The sequence below is a fragment of the Canis lupus genome, chromosome 10, assembly GCF_003254725.2.
Source record: "Canis lupus dingo isolate Sandy chromosome 10, ASM325472v2, whole genome shotgun sequence".
In the NCBI taxonomy this organism is placed as follows: Eukaryota; Metazoa; Chordata; class Mammalia; order Carnivora; family Canidae; genus Canis; species Canis lupus.
This window is the reverse complement of record NC_064252.1, coordinates 64833626-64853261: the sequence shown is the minus strand read 5'-3', so window position 1 is coordinate 64853261 and position 19636 is coordinate 64833626. Positions and strand designations below refer to the sequence as shown.

Genomic DNA, 19636 nt, shown 5'->3' with positions numbered 1-19636 from the left:
ACAGAATGGGGATTTTAATTTGTTTCCCTAAGTTTGTAGCAAGCGCATTAATTCCTAGTTGATGTCTTTATACTCACAAATAGAGAATGTGTGATAATGCATCACATCACATTTATTCTGGCTCTGCTCTTAATAATGAATATGATTAATTCTTTAACATCATTCTTTTTAGAAGTTCTAATATTGGAAAGAAGGGTTTTCTGTCTCAAACCACTCAAAACAAGAGTTAATGAGGAAAGTAAGAATGCTATGGGAAGAAATTGGTAATAACCAGTTTGGTGGTGACACCTACAAGGATCCCATTATCTGTAGGTAATTAAAGAAATGTGGAACTGGGTAACAGTCTCCTATTTGAACATATTTGAAAATATTTTATTTTGGACATAAAAGGTTTTCCCTATCCTCCTGCATCAACATATGAAAAATTTGGGAGAAGGATTTTTTTTTCATGCCAGCAAATTGAGTTTTCTTAAAAACATCAGTTAAATTCCTAATTGTTGGAATAGTGCTGGCCCCAATTAAAATGTAATACCCATAGTTTTCAGTTTTTATCCACTTAGGGAAACAATGGATAATGAAAACCAATCTCAAAGGAAAAAAGAAAACAATAAGAAAGCTCCGTTCAACACAGAGCCAAGTCATCTGGAATTGGGTTGGGTACATTTTGGGTGGGCAACTCTCCCAAATGCTGTCTTTCCATCTCCTTTTGGACTCCCTAACTCCTCTGAAAACTGAGGAAAAGTGGGGATTCTGCACATAGGACAGATACTGGAAGGATCTGTAGCACCAAGTGTAGGTGAACTACTACTGCCTCTGTTCTTGCACCAAAACAACTAAACAACTTGTTTCCCTATGTTCTGTCTTGAAAAAAAAAAAAAAAAAAAGATGAAATGGTGAGGTACAAGGACCACCAACCAGATGCCAAATTCATTTAGCCAGTAAATCTGAGATTGGTAAAAAGTCCTGCTGTTCTCTCCTACACTTGCCCTGCCCCCATAAATGACTCACTCAGATCCACACTGGGTCCAGTCACAGAGGAGGCAGTCAGGGATTAAAAGTGACTAAGCACTTTGGGAAATTAGCACTTTGGTTCCTCAAATGGTGGATCTGATTATATTTTCACATCTTGGGACCCACCTTGCTGAGGCACCTCCTCCTCCAAAATCCCCATCACCATCGCCCCCACCACCGCCCCAACCCAGAGCTGGTGTGGAGTCAGACACAAGGGCCTCCCCGGCTTGAAAAGGACTTTGAGAGACTAATTGTCTACGGACATGAATGGTTACAGTCACAGAGCTCTCGAAACTGGAATGCGACTTATGAGAAGAGCATTATTATTCCCAAACCCACATTCTGCAGACGAAGTGGAACTTCTCCAACTGGTTGGTGAGCTGCTCAGTTGTTTACCTCTGGGCTTGATTTCCAAGGGCAGCTTATTTCCCAGGTCTCACCCACTACAGGAAGAGAAAGCCAGGGTCCAAGTTACAAAGAGGTATTTGATTTCAGGCACCACCTGGTTTTGAAGGATGTCAACGTTCAGCAGAGCTCAGAGAGGCCACTTGGGCTATTCCTGCCCAGGGTCTGAGCTTTCTGGCTCCGTGTGGAGGCAAAGTCTGCCCTCTAGGCTTCAGAAAGAACGGGCCTACCAGTTTCAGATCTACTGCCCTATCCGATGACTCAAGGACCAGTCTCAATCAGGACAATTGGAAAAGGGGCTGGGTTTGATTCTCAGACCCTTTTTGGGACCCTGAGCTCAACCCCTCCCATTGAGGGTAAGTTCTCCATCTCATAAAGGAGTTTGAAGGAAGTCTTTTTTCTGCTCCTTTACCTTAGGGTCCTAATCGCAACATCCAGGACTTGGAGAAAGTTCTTCTCCTTCAGATCCTCTTTGAAGCAAAGCCCTGATGGTGTCTTGGATGTTTCAGGTCCCTGAACTGGGCAGGCAAGTTAGTTCTAGCTGCTGCCCCCACTGTAAACAGGTATCTAGGTACCCTCTTCGTGACAAAACAGTTAAATACAGGCATCTTATTCAAACAGGAAATTTACATTTTTCACATTCTTTAGCCGAGCTAAAGCTGTAGTGCAATTAGGAATTTGTGCAATGTGAACATTCTTCATACTTTGCCCTGCTTTGGAAACAACGTTCCTCTCTCCATCCTCTTCATCCCCAGGAGTGACAATAGCCCACCTTCCCAAGACCGCCCTGGAAGGTAGTTGTCTCTTCACCTGGTAACAGCTCTGAAAGAGCTTACCATGGTGCTTACAACATCAGCCTTTGGCATTAGAAACCCACTTTCAAATCTCCAGGCCACGCCATCATTTAAAGGGTAGGGCTTGAGGAGGACCAATCAAGGAGAAAAGAGAAGAACCAGGAAGGTCTGGTATCCAGAAAGCCAAGAACAGTGATCGGCTCCATGCAAAGTGGACAGGTAAGAGCGAGGTGGACAGGGTCATGAAGGAATGGACTTTTCCAGCAGTTTAGCTGTGAGGGAGCCAGACAGCAGCAGATAGCTGGGGAGAGAGTTTTTTAATCTTAAGAAGGGAGATATATGACCATGTTTCTAGGCTGCTAGGAAGGGTTTAGAAGTGGGGAAAAGAAGGATAAAGGAGAGGGAGAGAGCAAAAAGCCAAAATAAATTGTTGCAGAGGAGGCTCTGCACAGAAAAGAATCCAGGTTTTCCCTAAAGTGGAGGAGAGGGCTGGATGGGAGGGCCAGAGAGCTCAAAGTTCTGAGGGTAGGAGTTGAGGGAGGTCATAAAACAGAAGCTGCTATGGACTGAAGATTTGTGTCCCCTCAAAAAGTCATATGTTGAAGCCCCAATCCCAAATGTTATGGAATTAGGACGCGGGGCCTTTGGGGAATAGTTAGGCTGAGATGAGTTCACGCGGGTGTAGCCCCCATGATCGAATTAGTGTCCTCATAAGAAGAAAAGACCAGAGCCCTCCCTCTGCCTCCCATGTGAGGACATAGCAAGGAGGCAGCCACTTGCAACCCAGGAAGCAGGTTCTCACCAGACACTGACTTTGCAAATGCTTGATCTTGGACTACCCGGACTCAAGATTTATTTCTATGAGAAATAAATGTCTATTATTTAGGCCACCTAGTTGAAGGTATTTTGTTATAGCAGCCTGAGCTAAAACAGAAGACTTGGTCATTTGCTGAGAGAAGGGGGCCACGGTTGGGGAGATGGCAGGGGTGCTACAGTGAAGGTGTGAGATGGCAACTGGGAGAACAGGGGAGCAAAGGGTGCTGACCAAGGGTGGCTGTGCTGAGAACCCAGCCGAGGTCAGAGGACACAGGTCATGTTGGTCAGAGGTCAAACCACAAGAGTGTGAATTCCTCTGGCTGCCTTCAGGAGCCCTTGAGTAGGAAGGAGGACAGGAAAACCGGTCAGGTCAATGCCCAGGAAAGGGTTTGTAGGACTGACACAGCGGAAGGAAGGGAGCAAGGAGCTTGAGGTTGCTGATGAGAGTGATCAAAGAGCTGCATCCTGGGATCCAGGGATGTCAGGGATGAGCTCGGAGAAATGAGTGGAGATGAACAGCCCATGGACTGGGAGAAAGGGGGTGACAGGGCAAGAAGAAGGCCTGAATGTGGTCCTGTATACACACACATGCATACACATGTACATACGTATGTAATTTGATGGAGATAACAGAGATAGAATAGGTCTCAGTTGCTAACGTGGAGTGGGGTTGAAGGGTTTTTTGATAAGATGTTATTAAACAATGCTTCTTGATTAATCTTCCTTTTTCCAGAAGAAAAGAGAAGCATAGCCCTCAGACGGCTAAGGCAACAGACCTGATCGGGATGCGTGCTGCAGTTCCCTCTGGCGCCCGTGGCAACCACTGCTAATGGACAGCCAGCCTTTCCTTTTTCCTGCTAAACTCAAAATTCTTTTCAATGTAGGATTCTAGAACCCACTACCAATTAGCTAGAATTGGTCCATGAGATGGAAACTGCTTTTTTTTTTTTTTGATTCAAGTTAGTTAACATACAGCGCAGCACTGGTTTCAGGAGCAGGATCCAGTGATTCATCACCCACATGCAACACCCAGTGCTCATCCCAACAAGTTGGGCTAGGTTTTTAGCAGCAGGGATGAGGTGATGGTGGAGGGACCCAAAAGAAGGAGCAAGGACATCACACAGCCCAGCCCCAATTCACGGGTTTACAGAGCCCTGAAAGCCAAGGGTGGCTCTGCAATGACCCCAGAATGGAGAACCACTCAAGGGACTCAAGAGACACCCGTAAGGCCAGTTTCTACCGAAGCCCGGAGCTCGCCAGGACTGGTTCCAGTCACCCCAGATGGAAATCCCAGGCCGGTTAGCCTTGGCTGGCTCCCAGAGGTGGAGAACGAGGCAAACCACGGATCTCATGACTGAGTGATTTTCCACATCAGAGTAGATGAATGTTTCTGGCCCTGGCTCGGTAGAGGCTCGTGGGAGGATGCAGTTAACTCCCTCTCATGGCCCTGGGGCCCGGAGCCCTAAAAACTAGACCCCGCCTGAGGCTGGAAGGGAACAGAAGCAGCTCAGGGCCCATCTGGGAGAGACGCCTTTCCCGCTCACCCTCTCTTCCTCTGGGTGGGAGGCTCCGTCCGGCAGGAAGCCCCATTTCTTCCTCTGCTGCAACTCCCGGGCTTTACACCTCTGTCTTCCTTCAGCCTCTGAGAAACCCACCTTGATTACACAACTAGGGCAAGGCGGTGACAGCGAGTGACATACTGCCCCCCAGTCAGCCCCGTGTGGTCACAGATCAGACGTTCATATAAAGAGTTAACTATGCTAATCCCTGACTTGTCACCACAACTTCCTTTAGACTCATTCATATCAAACAGAATAAGTCATTCTCTGTATCCCGGTCTCCATGTGATTAGGGGTTTTTGTTGTTGTTACATAACGAAATGGCTTTAATGTGAAGGCCCGTGGGGCCAGTTTTTGCTATTTGTCTCTTGGTGGATGTTTGCTTCCCCTCAGGCACTTAGCAGAAGCACCAGGAACTGGAGAGAGAGGACACTCTGTGAGTTCAATGATCCAAAAGGGACTGGGATTTCACCAAAGCTACAGATTTATAAAACCAAAGGCTGACTGAAAGAGTTAACGAGGAAAGCACAACAGTGAGATTTTGTGTGTGTGTGTGTGTGTGTGTGTGTGTGTGTGAGAGAGAGAGAGAGAGAGAGAGACACCAGGGTAGGAGGAGGCGGGATGAGAGAACAGAATGTTCTTGCGTGGGCAGGTGGAGGTGTGACTTGAAATACCTGTGACCAGGCACACATGTGGCAGGTTTGAATCCTGAGAGTCACACATGCTCCCTGTTAGCGTCACCCTGGCATTTCCTCCAGGCTGCAATGTATTCGCATCCAGCCACATACACTTTTTTCCTGTGTCCTCTCCTAACACAATTAGCAAAAGATTAAGTTCCCCTGAGTAAGCAGCAGAATCTGCTCAGGTGCAGCCTCCTTGGGCTGGGTCCAAAAATAGTGTCCCTGTCGTTCTCCACAGCAGTAGGGACCCGGTAGCTGATTTACAAACGGGACAACACTCAAGATGCACGTGGACATTCCGGAAGCTGTAGGCCACATTCCAAACAAGGCTTTACCGGCTGCTCCCCTTTAGTTTAGCAGAAGGATCCTTCCTTAGCTCAGAGGCATTAATTGAGCACCTACTGATAAATAGGGCGGAGACACAGATTAAGACAAGGTGGGTGTTATATGCAACCGATGAATCATTGAAACTAATAATATGCTATGTGTTAATCGAATTTAAAATTTTAAAAAATATTCAAAAAAAAAAAAAAAAAGACAAGCTGACCTTAGTAAGTTTACAGATCTTAGCTTACAGACTGGTTAGGAGGCAACATTAACGCACCTAGGGCTGTAGGTACCTGCTTGGTAAGGCTGAAGGTTTGTGTGCCCCTAAAATTCATATATTGAAACTTAATTCCTAATGTGACAGCATCTGGAGATGGAGCCTTTTGGAAGGTGATTTGGTCAGGAGCGTGGAGCCCTCAAGAATAGGATTGGTGCCCTTATTTATGAGAGACCCCAGAGAGCTCCCTCACCCCTTCTGCCCTGTGAAGACACAGTGAGAAGATGGGCCTCTAGGAAGTGGGCCCTTAGCAGACTGAATCTCCGCATTTTGATCTTGGACTTCCAGCCTCCAGAACTGTGGGAAAGAAATTTCTCTTGTTTATTAGCCACCCCAGTCCATGGTGTTGGGATAGCCGCCCGAAGCACCTCTGTGACTCTCCTCACAATTAGCAAGCAGCGTACGAGCCGTGCTGAAAGGAAATCTGTGAGGCCCAGGAGAAGGAGAAATATTTTCCTGAGATGAGCTATGAAATGATTCTAAAGGCAAAGCGATGAATGGTTTTAGTTTTTAAAATAGCCTTGGAGGTTTTGTTTTGTTTTGTTTTGTTTTGTTTTTATCACAAAACTAAAACTATTTTAGAAAATACAGGTTAAAAAAAATTCAACTCACCAACTATCCTATGATCAAAAGGTAACGGTTGGACTCATCCTGGCCCCATCTTCCCCGCACCCCCCCTTCCCTTTCTACCACTCTGGTTTGATCTACTTCACACCTACAAAGCATCTTCATTGGATTTCACTTCACAAAATGTTTCTACTAAAGTGGGTTTGAAAACTACTGCTAACCACCGGGGCCAGGTGGCCCCTCCTGAGTCCCGCTGTCTTTGCCTTACTCTCCTGTTGATAAGCCCCCAGGAGCAGCTTCTTGGCTCGGCCATTCAGACCCTCTGCTTCTGGTTACAATCTACCTTGGCACCCTAGTTTCCCACCACCCGCCCCCCCAAGACCCTGTTTCTAGAATACGACATGTATGACACTACTCCCAATTTTTTGCTCACATCTTGCCACTACACTGTGGGCCCAAGTTTTCCTTTTCAAATGTCTTCATTCAAACTCTAGAACCTGAGTTCGTCTAGCGTTATTAGCCTATGAATCATAGCAACAGCAGCTCCCCGACATTGCTCCACCTGAGTGATACAAGATTCCGGGGCTCCTCAAAGTCACACCCAGAAATTTCACCCCGGGCAGTGTTTGACTCACAACGTGCCACAAACAGGTGACCTCTGCCGTGTTCTTCCTTTCCTGCTCCAGCTACCCTTATGCCCCACATTTATTCTTCCAGCCAAGGCCGCCGCGCCTGTCCAAGTCGTCCACGATGTCTTTCCTCCTGATGAACTCAAGGCTCAATCCTCAAGGCATCAGACCTGTAGGCCCTGGAGTCTTCAAGGCCGGCCTCCATCCCCTGGACTCCGAGGGACATTGTTCTCAGCAGAGTGACTCAGATCCTTCCTGAAACCAGCTCTTTGGATATCTGCCCTCTTTCCACAGGCTCAGACCATAGCTCTTCCCATTCTCTTGCCCCTGACCACCCCCCGCAGAAGCACACTTGACAATGTAGTCAAGCAAATAGATATCCAAGAGCTCTTTGCCTGGCTGGCTCATCAGAGGTGCTCAGAAATATTCTAATCCTGCTGGTGGAAAAGCTTAGGCTCAAACCAGGAATCTCATTGCATCATTCTCTTTAAGAACCTCAGACTCAGCACTAACCTTCATAAAATCTTTTCTAGCTCAAGCTAAATAAACTCACAGGCCTCTATAGCAGTCATGGTTGTTCAATTAATTTGGTAATTAATCTTGTATTTCCTTGTGACAACTCTCCTGTTCTTTCCCTAAATTGGTGTTAAAATATTTTTGGAATAGAAAAAAAATTGTATTTTAAAGGAATACCTTTCTGATTCTGAGGATACTGAGCAAAAACAAAAACAAAAACAAAAACAGGAAAATCAAGAAAGTCCCCTTCCCTATCAATCCTTAAGAACTTAAGTATAGCTTAAATAATCAAAAAGTATCTGCGTTTCATATTTATGTCTTACTTCATCACTGATGGAGGGACTATGGCTTTCACTGCTTTGTATTTGTAACGATGGCTGATAGTAGTAGGCACTCAGCTACTGGTTAATTCTTTCATTCTAGGGAGGTTTAAGGTCACTATTTGTACCTTAAGAGGGCGGGTGGGGGGGGGGAAGACAAGACAAAGTACAACAGGATAGAAGAAATTATACAAAGCAAAAATTTCCAGAAAGAATAATCACAGAAGAAAGTTTACTCTATCATTTTGGTATGGAAGATGCCTAAAGAATCTTATAGACATTGCTTTAAATATACATATTGAGTATCTCATTCCCCCACTCCACAAACACATATTAAGGACCCGCTATGTATTAAGCAGACTTCTAGCAAGACAGACAATGTCCCTGCCATCCAGAAACTTCCAGTTTGATATAAAGAGGCAGACACTAAAATAGATCATTTCGGACTATGATAAATACCATGAAGGAAATAGAATGGGGGGGAGTAAAGGTGTATTATCTCCTTAGTGTTAGAAGGTCAAGGAAGCCTTCCAAGGAGGTGATATTCGGGCTGAAACCAAAAGGCACCAACTACGTGCAGTTCCACAGGTCGTGCACTGCACGTGAACTCCATTTACATGGACAACAGTGGCACGCCTAGCATTGTGCAGCAGAGTGGTTCAGAATGTTCCAGGCAAGTGTAAGTCAATCCACTTGTATAATTAATTTACTTTGCTCAAGTAGATTTGCATATCCATTAACATGCACTTAGTCCATCTGGATACAATGGGCAATCATGGTAACCATGTGGTGAGTCAGACAAGTCAGGAAAATGACCCTCGGCAAATTGCAGGCTATGGTCGATTGTTCAGCTTATGACTATATGTTCTCCGTTTCTGGAGACATGAGACAAGAGCCTAGAAACTGACAGACTTTAGGTAAGAGAAGCTTAAGATTGTTTTTGGAACCAATCCACCGTCTACTCCTCTAGTCATAATGCCAGGAAAAGGAAATATGAGTAATTGCTGTCCAAGCCTAAAGCTGGTTTTTAAGGTGAGAAATCCTCTTGCTTCAGGAACGATCAAATATGGGGCTTTGAAGACAGCCTTTATAATTACAGACTACACTATTCAAGGCATGCCACTCAATTAACCATTTGCCGCATGGCATGATGACATTCCACAGTGACAGGTTAATGGGTTCCATGCTTAGTAAAAAGAGACCATCAGACTTCTAGTAAAGACGACTCTGTAACTCTTTGCTGGCCGCAGACCCCCTGTTAAACTGTCCTGAAGGGCAAATGTATATATTTATATAAAAAATCTTTAAGATCCCAAACTGGTTTAATGGGTTTCACAGAAGGTATTCAGAGGTACTCAAATTCCCATCAATTTAGAAATGGAGGCTTAAATAGAGGTCATACGCTGACCTCAGTTGATTCCAGAAGTGAGGCATCCAGGAACTGTCCCCCCTGTTCCCTGAATCTCTCAGCTGATTCTACTTCCTCTCTGAACTGTGCTAATCAGTGTTTGAGTCTGTCCAAGTCGGTGCTGAGAAGGAAGTTCCAGTCACTCTCCACCCCGCCCCCTGAAGTCTGGCCTGTAGAACCCAACAGGAGTCCAAGGGGGGCGGGGAGCTGGCTGAAACACACAGGGCAGGATGGGGCAGAAGCAGTGCTCCTGGAGAGGTGCTAAAGATAGAAAGTCATGCCTCAACAGGGGAAGGAAGAAGGCTGGCCAGGTTTGGCAGGTGGCATGATATGGGGACTCCCGATTGTTGGAGGTAGGATGGAGGTATCCATCCACCCGTGCCAGGTGGAGCAAGGTTCTTCTGGAATATCTGACTCAAAATAGGTGCTAAGAGGGATCAAGACGCAAAACCTCGGCTAATGAGGGTTGAAGGACAGACCACAGGCTCCAGACAGCTATCCAGAGCATGCTGTGCAAATTCACTGTGCATGTGAATTGCCTGGATTCTGGCTAAAAATGCAGATTCTGATTCAGTAGGTCTGGGGTTCTGCGTTCCAAAGAAGCTCTCAAATGCTACTGCTGCTGCTGGTTCACACACCACACTTGAAATAGCAAGAGGCTGGGCATTAAAGAGGTCCCTCCCTCTTTTTCTACTAACCATCATGGGGCCAAGAGAAACAGGGAAGCCTGGTACTCTAGATTAGGCAATAACACCTGCCCAGTAACAGTGTGGACGTTAGCCCGCGGACTGGGAGCAGTCAAAGGCCTCCATTCATTCCAGGGCAGGGGCTAAGCAACTGGCTGCAGGATGGGGCTCAGAGCAGAGAGAGCCTGACTCAGTGGGTATAAGAACATTATTAGTTGGAAACAAAGATGGGTCATATCTGGAAAATCAAAGGGAGAGGCTTACATTTTTGTCCCTTCTTAACACCTCAGAAAAGGGTCTCTCCCTACGTCCACTGAGGTCAGGACTCTGCAGAGGGGAATTTGGAGCTAGTAGAACAAACACTGAGGCAGGCCAGAGGGCAGGGTGTACGGGTCCGTTACTGCTCTCCCACACTGGCCTTCTAGGAAAATGCAAAGGAAAGATCTCCTCCCGGGCCTCTTTCCCGGGCTCTAAGTTGGGTGCCGCGATGGTTCGTTTAATTGTCAACTTGGCTAGACGATAGCACACAGCTGTTCAATTAAATACTAGTCTAGGTGTTGCTGGATTTTGTAGATGTGCTTAAATTAACATCTACAGTCAGCTGACTTTAAATAAAGGAAATTATTCTTGATACTCTGGGTGGGTCTCATCCAATCACTGGAAAGGCCTTAAAAGCAAAACTGGAGTTTCCCTGGAGAAGTTGAGATTCCACCTGCTAAGTACAGTTTTGGCTCCTGCTAGAGAGTTTCCAGCCTGCTGGCCTGCCCTGCGGATTTCAGACTTGCCAGGCTCCACAAGCATGTTCACCAGTTCCTCGCAATGAATCTCGTTATAGACACAGTCAATCCTCATTATTCACAGATTCTGTATTTGTGAATTTGCCCGCTTTGTAACCCCCAAATCCACACCGGCGGTGCGTCTGCAGTCATTCACGGGCCTGAGCAGTGATGAAAAATTTGAGTCACCTAATCCATGTTTCCAGCTGAGGTTGAACAACGTGCCTCTGCTTTCCTGTTTAGCTCACGTACAGTAAACGACTGTTCCATCTGCGATCTATCCGGTGCCGTGATTTTTTGTATTTTTGTGCTTCTTTTTGGTGCTTTTGCTGTTTAAAAGTGCCAAAGTGCTGTCTAGTATTCTTCACGCCAGCAGGTTGTGGATGGGCATCACGAGATACAAACATAGCAGACGAGCTTCGTTCAGGTATGAGTTACAGTGCTGTCGGCGGCGAGGTCAGGGGTCATGAATCAGGTGTCGTCAAACAGAAACATGGATAAAACAAGGTTATACCTTGATTGGTCGATGCAATGCTGTGAGCTGGGGCTCACGGAACCTACCTCTGGATTTCTCCTAGGGGCAGTGGCTCAGTGTTGGCTCACTCGGTGTCTGCGGTGCTTGCTAGAATATTACCAAGAGGAACAAGAACCGACTGTGTTCGTGGGGCAGAGGGTCCCGTTTCTCTGGAGACCCCTAACTGGTCCTGCTATGGCGCCACTCTTCCCCTCTGTGCCCAGCGCAGGTGGTGCGGGTCTCATGTCCTTTCTGCATTCCGATCCCTGATGAGGTTCTGGACAAGTTGGGGAGAGGCCCGGGTATAAAACATCTAGTGGATGTTAATAACCCCTTGTTAACAGCAAACTTTTTCTCTTACTAGCTCATGTTGAGGAGCACAAAACACACGGCGGCCCTGTAATTTACTGCTGCGCCATCTCCCTGGTACAGTAAGAAGTAGGCTAGACTAGGTAATAACTTGAACACAGTTCAGCATTTTTAATGTAATTTGGATGATGAGCCCCAAATTACTTTTCCAATGTAAACCAATCAAGTATATTCGAGTTTGAGTGACTTTACCAAGAATAAACTTCTTTATGAATGTATAAAAAGATTAGACTGTCTCCAAGGCACTGGGCCTATTCACAAAGACAGAGAGAAGCCAGTATGTCTCAGGGTAAAAAGAAGGCACCAATTCAACGACCCCGTGGCCCATCCTCTCCCCACCCCGGTGGCCAATTTTAGTCTCCTCAGAGGCCGTGGTGAGGACTCCATCTCACCAGTCCATGGCGAGGGGCTCCCTTCCTAATTCAACAGTTGGCATCTTCCATGTTGCGTCGTATGGCAAAGAGGAGCGAGGTCTCAGGTCAAATCCCGCCCGGCTCCCAGAACACAGGCTCACACACACCCTCTGTGTGTGTGGGAGAATCACGCACCTTCTCCCATGGGCCCACTGGCACCCAACTGAGGTTTGAAAACACTTACAAATCTCTTTTTAATTCAAGAACCTGTCATGGCTCAGACTAAGCACCATGAATCCACCACTGTGGACCCTGAGATAAGATGCTCCCCGGACGAAAAGAGCAAAAGCTTCTTTCACACACACCTTCAAGGAAAGCAGAACACCATTCACTTCTCAGATCATCCACGACGTACTCCAGGGGTCAAGAAGTGTTCAGCGCAAACAGAAGAAGGGGGCGGCTCGGTACAGTTGGAAGTCCGTGTATTCTAAAGTGTTTCCCTTTCAATGTTTAGGAACTTCCAGGACGTTAATAGTATTTTAAGCTGTAAAATGGTAGGATAAGAGCTGGCTTGTGCTTTGCCTACTTAATTGATACACTAAATAAGAATGATATGTTAAATAAAGATTAAAATGAGTGAAAAAAATGTGTATCCCCCCCCCATAAAAAATTGTAGCACACGAACAGAGTCAAATAATTTCAACTCAGGAAAAAAAAATGCCTAAATGAAACAAGGACTGACTCTTATGAAGCTTGGCTTCTCAGGTCTGTGTCTCCAGAGGCTTTTTGTTGCACCCTCCTGGCCACCCCACCCCCCACGTCAGGTGCAGGAGCTCCCTCCCTTGCTTGCAGCTGGTTGCCCCCCTTGGAAAGGACTCAATGAAGTCAGGGGTCAGAAACTATAGCCCACAGGCCACATGCAGCTCAGTTCCTGTATTTGTAAGTGAAATTTTAGAGAAACCCAGCTGTGCTCATTGGTGGTATACCCTCCATGGCTGCCCTCATCCCACAGCGACAGCTGAGTAGTTTGCAACAGATGCCTGATGGTGACCAAGCCCCAAATATTTACCATCTGATCCTTTGTAGAAGAAGTTTGCTGGCTCCCGGGTCAGTCCTTCATATTAAGGTGCAGCAGTTTTCTTTGTGACTCTGCCAGGGGTTACTTGGGTTTTAATAGGAGGTGATTTTTTTAATCTAAAAGAATTGGTGGCCAAGAACAGGATTTCAGTCATTAGCAATGAGATATTCAGGAGATGTTTTGGGGTGAAAGAATTTCTTAAGCTTGGTTCCTCATGCTCTACCTCCCCATCAACCCACCTGTGGGTCCACCTGTTGAGATGAAGGTGGGAGGGTTATGATGGTATGGAGAGAGAGAGCTGAAAAGAGAGGTAGGTCTGGAAGGATGGAAGGGTCTGTAGACGGCATTCCCTGGAGTGGGAAACACAGCCCCAGGGACTGGTATTTGTCTCGGTACCATGGACAAATGAACAAAAGCATTTTGCAGTTCATTTAAACAGAGTCAGATTCCTGACTTTGCTTGTCCCCTAATCTTTTTGCTTTTTTACTTTTCAAGAATATCCGACTTCACACACACACACACACACACACACACACACCAGAAACAAAACAAAAACAAAACCTTTATGGCTCATAAGAGACTTTCTGACGTTCCCTGGGCAGCATTACTTATCTGTAGGCAAGTCTCTACAACAGCAACAGAGAGCTCACAGCAGGGCCTTGCTATCAGGACACGGGGGCTCCACTCACCCCGCCTTACTGGGTAGACTTCACAAGACTTTGAAGTGGCCGCTGCACAAAATGGAAACAAGAGCATCTGGTTTCTCATCCCGAGGTGAATCAGAGGCTGAGCGTGCACGGGGAGTAATGACCATTCCTAACATTTGCGTTTGTTCAGGATATTAGTATTACAGGTCCCAAAATGTTCTCTGGAACATTCTCCTGTTTAATCTTGAGGACCATCCTTTAATGTGAAAATTGCCATCCCCTTTTAAACAGGTAAGGTAATGAAAGGATCTGAAGGTTTAAATGACTCACCCTAGATCAAACAGCTGTTGGAGTTCTCCCAGAGTAGAGGGTTGACTCTTTGAGCCCAAATGAGAGGGAGCCTGGGCCCTCATCAAATGCAGAGACAGGCACAGTCCTTCTTGGAACTCCCGAATGCCAAGGTTTTGTCTCTTTTTTAGGTACAAGAGTAGTATGTGACTACCTGAGAGAGGCATAGGCTCCGTCAGATGTTCCCATGAGCTACTCACATTGAATGCCAGGATGCCACTGCACACAGTTCCTGGACCCTACTGGGATGGTGGCCACATACCATACTAACATTTAAGAGGGCTTTGCACAGACTAGAAAAATGCAGACCAATTATGCAAAGGTGTTCCTTCCCCCAGCTGACCGGCCCTGGGCCAGAGCTCAGCTCAGCAAGCTGAGCAGGCCAGATCCAGCTCCTGCGTCAGCCCTTCCCCCCAGACAAGGCATCATTGTCCAGGCACAGCTGACTGGTACAACCGTCCTGTGCCTACCCTGTTCAGAGACCTCCTTGCACTAGGAGGGGATCCTTCTCAAAAGAAAGAAAATCTTATGGAGAAGAACTGAATTCATCCAGGACAATAAACACTACACAGTTAATCATGAAGGTAACAGTCAGTCTCAACTCGGTACAGTTTGGGTGGTGATGACAGTCTTTCTGAGCTGGCTAACTGGAGCTGGTCGCCATCCAGGTCGTCCCCCTCCCACCTGGTTCTCTCTCTTAGCCAAGCCTGACTCTGTATCCCCATCAAGCCCATTTCCCCCATTAATTCATGTGCTCCCACACTTAATGGGAGGGAAAATACAGCTAACAGGAAGATAAAATTCTTCTTTGCAAGTGAGTGGGTGGCCATCCCCTTGAGCATGTCTCTAACACCCCAACACGGGCAATCCTGTTGAGATAGGACACCTCCCTCAAGCCTACACATTACCAAGAGACCAGCCACCATTGGAGCATGCTTGAGTCTCTTCCTGGTCCTCTACATGTTCTGGGAGCCTGCATCATTCCCTAACCTGGCGGGCAAAGTCCAGCTGAGCTCACTCACCTTTCCTGCTCAGGGGTCAAAGGCCACAGGAGCTCACAATCCTCTTTTGAGTTGTGTTTCCATAGGATTCAAAGGAAAAATGGATCCAAGAGCAAAATGACAGCTCCCATTAATCCTGGGAGAGACCGGTAAGGTCAACTTGGGGTGCGGCTATCAAGAAAGCAGAAGAGTTAGCTGGGAGCGTATGTTCCCTCTTCATGTGCCGCAACCAAGTAGCACTGAGAACAAGACCATAAGGCAGGCACGGAAATGGACCCCTAACTGAAAGCTTCAATTCTCACTAAACACATTCAATTTAAAGGCCCACCTTGCATTTTTTCAGAATGTGCCAGAAGCAATGCTGACAGTATTTCCAGTCTTGTTCTGATAGTGTGATCACAGTGCACATAAAAATCGCTGAATAAGCAAGTTTGTTTCAACAGCTCCCAGTCACCTTTTCTACACCTTCCCTTTAAAGTTCTTTTTTCCAGGCAGCTTGGGTGGCTCAGCGGTTTATCGCCACCTTCAGCCCAGGGCGTGATCCTGAAGACCCGGGATCAAGTCCCACGTCGGGCTCCCTGCATGGAGCCTGCTTCTCCCTCTGCCTGTGTCTCTGCCTCCCTCTGTGTCTCTCGTGAATAAATAAATAAAATCTTAAAAAAAGAATAAAGTTCTTTATTTCTTCCATGTTCAGATTTAGATTTTAGTCATTTTGTCAAAGGGCTTGGGGTTATGGTGACTGCAGTGGCCCTGGGTCCCTCACCATCAACTTTGGACAAATAATGAGTTGTCTAGAGAACTTTGACATTCTATTGTGTTTTCAGGAGTGTATTCTACACCAGATAAGATCGTGCCTTTGTGGTATTTACCTGCATCAAGGCAACCAAAATGATATAGGTAAAATGTAGCCAAAGTATGTTTCCTAATGACATAAGAGTTTGTTAAAACAATTGATAAGAGGGTTATGGCTTTTGAAAATGATTATATAAAAAAAAGCCTTTTGATATTAAGTATACACAGAAGAGTCACCAATAGGAGAGGAAACTCTACTCTGCTTCCTGTAGCAGACGATACCAGCTGCCATGATAATTGTGCTAAGACCATAGGACAGACCATCCAGTAGTGTTCAAATAATCCAGCTGCATACTACGAATTGAAGAATACATTAGAAAACAACCATTACTAGAAAATTACTTACTGGCATAGAGTCAAAATGCAAAATAGAGAATTTTGGCAAGTTTGCTGCTTTATAACCAACCGAAGATAAGCTGGAATCTATTGATGTGCTGTTGCACATGACAAAATCCTAGGTAGGAAAAATAGATAAATATGTGGTTCTGGAAAATAGTGACACTAAGACGGTATCTTAGTCAGTTTGGGTTGCTATAACGAAGTACATGGTCCGGACAATAGAATTACGAACAATAGAATTTTTTTTTTCCCACACGGTTCTGAAGGTTGGAAGCCTGACATCTGGGTAATAGCAAGGTCAGGTCCTGGTGAGGGTCCTCTTCTAGGTGGCAGACAAGACCGTCAACTTTTCCTTGTATCTCACAGGGCTGTAAGCAGTGAGAGGAAGCAAGCTCTCTCATGACTCTTATGAAGGCGCTAATCTTATTCTGGAGGGCTCCACTTACACAGCAGTCAACAAATCCTAATTATCCCCAAAGGCTTCGCCCCCTAATACTGCCACTATGGAGGATAGTGAGTAGAGTTTCAACATCTGAATTATGTGGGGAGCGGGGTGTGTCACAAACATTCAGTCCATAAGAGGGGAACTGATATCCAGGAATATGAAAATATGGCAAGGAAGCTGTGATCTCTTCATCCCTAGCACACTGCTGGATGAGGAGTAGACGTTCAGAAAATGGCTGTTTTAAGGTAAACCAAGTTATTCTTGTCTGTGATAGGGTTCTACATCTACAAATTGGACAATTTGTGTGATTTAGAGGCAGTTCATATTTTGCTATCAATTTCCTCCAGAACATGTTGATAAATATTGCTAGTCAATAGGCCTTGTCCAGAAGAATGGGTTTTTACCACCAAAAGCCACCAATGGTACAAAATTACTTAATTTTTACTATCACCAAGGAAGAGGCTTTTAATTTCCCACAATGGAAATTCTAAGAAAAAACAACAATGACAAAAAACAAACAAACAAAAAAAACCAAACCAACCTTTTCAAGGCACTTTGTGGTATGGAGAAAATTTCAAGAAATAGCCAAACAGGGTAAAGGCTGGGGGAACCCTGCCCTAGCAATGACCCTAAGACTCACTTCCTGTAATTCATACGTTCAAAGACTTTTCTCTCCCACATAAATACCTGTAGGGCAGTCATTCTCATGGGAGGCCTGTAGGGTTCCAGAAAGGGCTCATGGCTGCGCCCCTATGGCTGGGTGTCTAATGCTAACAGGTCAGTGTACAAAAGCTGCGAGCCAGCAGCAGGGAGTCTGCTTTTGCTTTCAAGCCGTCTGGGGGAAAATGCTGACAGGTCCTGCTACCTCTCTTCCTGTCTCTGCCTTCATGCTGATCTGTGTGTGCTTTTATAATCTCCTCACTTAAGACTCATTCTTCATCTTGGAAGAATCATGGAAACGAGTAACGAATTCGGACAACCTGTTAGTACCTATTCAGGTGAATCCCTCTTCATTAAGACAGCCCCCGAGTCGATTGTGAGGAGCTCATTCACACCACAAGACAGTTTCAGACCCCAGAAAAACAGAACTGGAAAGGAGTCTTAAGAAATCTTTCGTCGGACTCATCCTCTTCTTCTTCAGTAGGTGAGGCAACTGCGCCCACAGAGGGAAAACGAGCAGGCCAATGATCTTCTCATTCCTAAGTCGTACTTTTCAGGAAGGAAAGTTTTGCCACAGGCATTTCAGACTTTTTGGAACCATCAAAATGGATTCGATTTTAAAATATTTCACTTCTACATTCCCGGGAAGATACCCGTAATAGAGTGAAGGACAGCAGCCCCCGAAACGGAGTATGAATTAAGTACTATTACGTTTACAGGTGCGATTGTAAACCGTAGAATAATCGATCCTGTTGCATATCCAGATCAGTTTCAGTCTATCCTATTAACAACTTGTGCCCAGAATACATACCTATTATGGACAGAGTCATCCAGACAGGCAGTCAACGAACATCCTTGGATTATATATTGACACAAATACGCGTTTAACACTTAAGGAGAGACAAACTGTGAGCAAAGTCAAGGTCACCTCGTTGGCTCTTGCTGACCTCTGTAGCCACCCTCTCAGCTGCCTTGTTCACACTCTCCGGCATCATTTCTACAACTTGCCCTTGTGATTTTTCAAGTAGCAGCTGTGTGAGCAACTACTCGCGCACGCGCATGCACACATGATGCTCCTTGGAACAAAAGCTGGCACAGAACATTAACTCAATTCAATGGGGGAAGAAAATGCTTTTCTTTCTTTTCCTTTCTTAAACCTTGGTGCAGGCACCCTTCTTGGGGGCACGCTGTCAGTCTGGGCCTTTGTCTTGGCTGGCTCCTGATTTTTTAATGCATGCGGAAAACCCCACTCCTACAAACGCAGTCCATGGAGGCCACTTTGGATTGCTGCCACCTGCCCTCGCTGTATTAAGAACCATGGATCCATTGCTATTACGGATCCTGAAGCAGAGCCAAGAAGAAATCTCAAAGGGTCCTCTCCCTAGACATGTGTGAGTGGAATAAAAATGAGACACAAATGATAGCATGAAGACTCCAGCACTCCTGGGGAGAAGCGAGGGGCTGTGTTATGGGCCAGGAGGACGTTCTGGTTCTTGGGCGAGAAATGAAACTAAAACGTGTTATCCTTTACATATTAAGTTCCTCAGGACTATCGTCAACAGGGTGGGTCTTTTTCTATTTTGGGGGGTTTTTTTGTTGTTGTTTTTCCCCTCAGAGTGGGAATTGAAGTTACTTAACACAAAGGCACACGTTCAAGGCTGAGCAGGCCCCAGTTGAGAGATGTCTTCATGACTTTCTAAGTACCCAAGGGTTCCCATCCTGCTGAGCAGATAACCGAGGAAGCAAATACATTCATTTATACTAAAGTGTTAGAGACTTAATGCGGTACTTCTCCCAGGGGTGTCTGCACTCCAGAGGCACCTGCCTCTCAGAGGCCCTGTAAGAGGGAACAATATCTGACCTACAAGAGTACATAGAACTAGCGGTAGAATTTCAGGCAACAAGTTTTCAAATCACCCTACCCTGGAGACCACCTATTAATAAATATAAGGGAGCATCCAAATGCAACTGCCTGATGAGGTGACAGGCAAAAAAGGGAGTGTTGTACATAATAAACCTGGAAGGGTAAGTCCTGATTCTGCTGTATTTTCTTCCTCCTTCCTTCACTAGGCCTCATGATGGTTTCTGCAACTTCCTGCTGCCAATTCCATTGCCCCTGTGACTAAACCCATTCTGAAGACTCAGCAAAGCATGTCCCAGGTTTTATTGGTAGAGATCAACTCAGTGCTGAGTTCAGTGCAAAACGAAATTAAAGGTCAAAAACAATGCCACCGAATAGAAAAAGAATGGCAAAAATTC

At 45.8% G+C, this 19636-nt stretch overlaps 1 long non-coding RNA gene across 1 annotated transcript; it reads right to left on the bottom strand.

Annotated features, from left to right (window-relative positions):
- Positions 1 to 1463: 1463 nt before the first annotated feature.
- LOC125755965 (uncharacterized) lies at positions 1464 to 17334 on the bottom strand. The gene is made up of 3 exons (XR_007413647.1): positions 13077 to 17334; positions 12373 to 12551; positions 1464 to 5663 (listed from the first exon to the last, which is right to left on the bottom strand). It is a non-coding gene; the product is annotated as an uncharacterized LOC125755965 (long non-coding RNA).
- Between the last annotated feature and the right edge of the window lie 2302 nt (positions 17335 to 19636).